The 4,785-nt window shown below is 44.8% G+C and overlaps 1 pseudogene; it reads left to right on the top strand.

The window, feature by feature from the left end:
* The first annotated feature begins 2,381 nt into the window (after positions 1–2,381).
* On the top strand, positions 2,382–4,056 carry LOC122205878 (annotated as a pseudogene).
* Positions 4,057–4,785: the final 729 nt, after the last annotated feature.

Below are 4,785 nucleotides of genomic sequence, written 5' to 3'. Positions count from 1 at the left end.
TCTTTGCACCAAAGTGAGGTGGCCACTGTCTTTTGGGGGAGGCGGGGGTGAATTTATGCAGTGCCGATTTGCAGAGATGTTTAAGCTTTAAACAATTTTTTTTCTTAACGTTTATTTGTTTTTGAGAGACAGAGACAGAGCATGAGTGGGGGAGGAGCAGAGAGAGAGGGAGACACAGAATCCAAAGCAGGCTCCAGGCTCCGAGCCATCAGCACAGAGCCTGATGCGGGGCTCGAACCCACCAACCGTGAGATCATGACCTGAGCCGACATCGGCTGCTTAACCAGCTGAGCCACCCAGGTGCCCCAGAGATGTTGAAGCTTTATAAACAGAGCGACGCTTCATTTATTCAGCTTTGTTGGGAATTGAGTTGTTTTGCCCACCGAGATGTTCCATGCAACTGAGACTCCCCTGTCATCAAGCACTAACGTGTTGATTTTGCCCTCCCTGATAGTGTTTGCTTGGCAGTGGAAAACTTGGCTCTCTGCCTTCTTAAATATCGAGCACAAACTTTATCTGAAGCCTAAGGCACACTTCACCGTCGTCATGAATCACTGGGCTGTTGGATGACACAGTGGTGTTTTCAGGGACTCGGGAGGAATACAAGGCTGCTTGTACCTTTTCTAAATACCCTCAAGATTCCTAGAATGGAGCCCTGGCTTTGCTCTGTTCTGTTCCATCACTTGTCCTTCTTGTCCCTGACAATTGCCCTGCTTCTCCCCTGCCCCCACCTTCAGATTATAGAGGCTTTTGCCATGCTAGGTCGTGGGAAACCAAATGATATCCCCTGTCAAAGACAAATCGGTCCTGACTGTCAAAATCAAAGTATGAAGATGCAGTGCGGGCCTAATGGGTTGTCCTTGAGCAAAAGTGCTCAACGTCACAGGATTTGTGATATATCTTAGCTGCTCAGAGAATTTGATTTCTTGTTAATAGCCAGTGTGTATAAGTCTTGATTTTGTGCCAGGAGCTACGCTAAGGCCGCTATATACATTACTTTGACACATACACCAAGCCTATGACGTGGGCCTATCACCCCATTATCCGAATGAGGAAAACAGGCCTAGAAAGTTTCAGCAACATGTCCAAGCTCACATAGTTCTAAAGAAATGGCAGAGCCATAGGATTTGAACTCAAGTCTCCCTACCAGAGATGGTCATTAATCCGTATCTTCTGCCTCGTCCTTTTGTGGTCCCATAATTGAGGCTACCCGTTAAAGAATTGACTTATATGTGAGGGCTGTGTTTCCAGCTAGAATTTACAACAAAATGCAGGGGTGTGGGGGGGTGTGTAACTGTTAAGATTGTGAAGAGGCTGCTTACCCATTGCAAGTTCTATCCCTCGTGAGATTTGCTGCCCATGTCGAAAGTTCCATTTTTGCCTTCTCCTACAAAGACACCTTTGCAACTTTGTAGCTCACTAACCTAGTAGGTCCACCTGCCAGGATCACATTCTAAAAAAGCAAAAGGACGCAGACTTTTTTGCACTGACCAGGCGCTAGATTCCTCACAAGTGAAATGAGTCTTGACCTCTTCCACAAGGCAGCAGGGCAGGAAGGCAGCTGGCCCTTGACGTGTGAATGACACGTACAAAGTTGTGTTGTTACACAGGAGAGCCAGGATCTAAAGTCAGCACCGAGGCAGAAAACGCAGAGGTCAAAAGGACCCTTGAGAGACAATAACCAACTCTTAGCCAAGTCCCCTCTGGTGGTTTTTCCTCCAGTATATGAACAGTGGTTGAGCACCTAAAGTCTTCTTTTCTTTTTCTTTTTTCCTTTCTTTTCTTTTCTTTTTTCTTTTTTTTGTATTTCATTTACACAACAGGCGTTTTTGGCTTCTTAGTATTTTTACACAACTGTCAGATAAAATGGTAATAATTCTCTTCCTGTATATGATGAAGCAAGGCGTGGAAATGTGATTCCTGCTTTATTTTCCGTCCGAATCACCTCCTGGCCCCTGAGATGAGCTGTGTCTACGGCTGTTTGTCTGCTACTGAGTCTGTGAGTAGAACAGGTAGGGCCCCAGAGTCAGAGGTCATTTGGAAAGTGTTTCTACTCTTTGTAAAAAGCAGAAAAGTCTTGCTAAAAAACAAAACAAGACAAAACACGCACTTGTTTACAAATAGATGTTGGTAGGACTTGTGTAAATATCAGGCCAAGTCTCATTCCAACTAGAACGATTTACGTGCTGAACCACTGGGCAGAATATTTGCAAAAGCCCATCGCTCTGGGCCCCCACGCCAAGAAATCTCTCTATTACATACTCTTCAAGATAGATCGCTTTTTTTTTTTTTTTTTCCACCCTTGGGCCTTCAAACTCAGGTAAGCCCTGCCTGTGTCTATGGGAAGAATGTGAGCTCTGGAGGACTTTTCTAGATCAGGGATGTTAAACGGGTGAGGCATATGTGCTGCCACCGCCCATTCCTGTATCCATGGCACACAGAACTCATGGAACATGACCCTGAATCTAAGCCCTGCTTTTGGGTCTTTCAGGACAAAGTATCCGGCATCAATTCAGCAGAATTAGCAAATGAGTTAATCCTGTTTGCCATCCCTGATCCAGTAATTTGTAACCATGCCTGCCACCCCCCCCCGCCCACTCTCTGCGGGAGAGGGGTTTAAGAAAGTTACAACCATCCGTCCTTCAGGCAGTGCTCAGCTATGATAAACCTTAGCCAATTGTGCTTTTAAAACCATTGTGTGCTTGAATACGCACATAAAGACACGTAGCCCATCACAGTTTTACATCCACTTACCCAGCGTCACACCATTTGTGCCACCAGTCCCCGGAATCATGCATACCAAAATGATAGCCCTTGATGACTTATTTAATGACAACAGACCAGACCAAGCACAAGGCCCAATTTTGAGTCATACAGTTCAGAACCAAGGAACCAACTGGGGGAGTTGATGTGGGTCAATTTATTTATTTTATTTGTTCCTGCCCTTTGAATACAGTCTCCAACCACTGCTTCCTTTAAAAGGCAGGCTTATGGTTTTAGAACCAGATGGTGCAGAATCAGTTTTTCCTTCTCTTCTCTAAGTACGACTAAAAACGTTGAAAGCTTAAAAACCATGATAGCTAGAAACCTTGAAAGCTAGAAAGAAGACAGTGGGCTGGCTTGGGCCCTTGAGAGTCGAGGAACAACAAAGTGGTGAATCTCCCTGGGTTTTCTTTTCCTTTCCCATATACCCTGGACTAAGCTCTGAAGGGGCCTGCAACCCAGAGCAACCGATAGAAAGAGGAGGAAGAAAAAAAAAAGTGGAAAGCTTGCTTTCTCAGCCAAAGGACAAGAAAGGGGGAGCCCAGTAGAGACTTACGGGGACCCCCAGCCCTAGTTTCAGACCAGCGTGCCAGCAGGTGGCCCAAATTGTTCACAGCAGCTGCAAAGCCCTGTGTCTCCCTGCCTGTCCCTCTGCAGAAGGCCCAGCAACACCATGCGACCCAGGGAAGCACCTTCTGACACCACAGAAGACACCGGCAGGGATTGAGCAGGAACCCCAGCTGCACCAAAAGAACAACGCAGACCAGAATAGTATTGCAAGGGCTCAAAAAACAAACCAAACTGCCATCTCTTCCTCGGCGCTGCCTGTGGAGGTGGCAGCCAGCTCTTACTCGGCACCCTGGCTGCCCTCAGACCCCTGGGGAAGCCCAAGATCGTGAAAAAGAGGACCCAGAAGTTCATCTGGCACCAGTCAGACTGATATGTCACAGTTAAGTACAAATGGTGGAAACCCAGAGGCGCTGACAATAGGGTGCACAGAAGATTCAAGGGCCAGATCTTGACGCCCAACATTGGTTATGGGAGTGACAAGAAAACAAAGTACATGCTGCCCAGTGGCTTCTGGAAGTTCCTAGTCTACAATGCCAAGGAGCTGGAAGTACCCTGAAGAGCAGCAAACCTTACTGTGCAGAGATCGTTTACAGCATCTCCTCCAAGAACCACAAAGTCCTTGTGGAAAGAGGAGCCCAGCTGGCCATCGGAGTCACCAACCCCAATGCGAGGCTGCTCAGAGAAGAAAATAGACAGCTTATGTACATGTCATATTCGTGTTAATAAAACATAAAACTGGAAAGAAAAGTCAGAGAAACAGGAAGGAAGGAAGGAAGGAAGGAAGGAAGGAAGGAAGGAAGGAAGGAAAAGAAAAAAGGAAAGAAAGGAAGGAAAGGAAAGGAAGGAAAGAAGAAAAAAGAAAAACAAAAGAAAAAGAAAGAAAGAAAAGAAAGAAAAAGAAAAGAAGGAAACAACGGTCGTTGGAAGTAAAACCCATAAAAGAACCAGTATACCACACCTAAATAGGACTCCCACCTGCTAAAATAGAAGATGTAAATAGAATTAAAAGATCCCTAACGTAATGACCAAAATGTCCAGGATACAATAGAAAATCACTCATCATACCCCAAACCAGGAAAACAACAATGTAAATAAAAGGCAGTCAACTGATACCAATACCAATATGATTCAGATGTTAGAATTTATCTGACAAGGATTTTAAAGCAGTTGTAATAAAAATGCTGCAACAATCAACTGCAAATTCTCTTGAATTGGAAAATCTTAGCAAAGAAATAGAAGCTATGAGAAAGAACCACATGGAAATGATAGAAATGAGAAATTACTATGAAAGTTAAAACTTGGATGAACTTAGTCAGTAGTAGCATGGAAATGACAAAAGATCAGATCAGGGTATTTAAGGACAGATCAATGAAATTTACTGAATCCCAACAGCAAAGAAAAAGGATAAGGGACCCATGGGACAATAACAAAAGAGCTAACATTTGTGTCATC

This window comes from Panthera leo, chromosome E1 (assembly GCF_018350215.1).
Source record: "Panthera leo isolate Ple1 chromosome E1, P.leo_Ple1_pat1.1, whole genome shotgun sequence".
Classification (NCBI taxonomy): Eukaryota; Metazoa; Chordata; class Mammalia; order Carnivora; family Felidae; genus Panthera; species Panthera leo.
The sequence above is the reverse complement of the archived record's forward strand: the minus strand, read 5'-3'. Positions and strand labels throughout refer to the sequence as shown.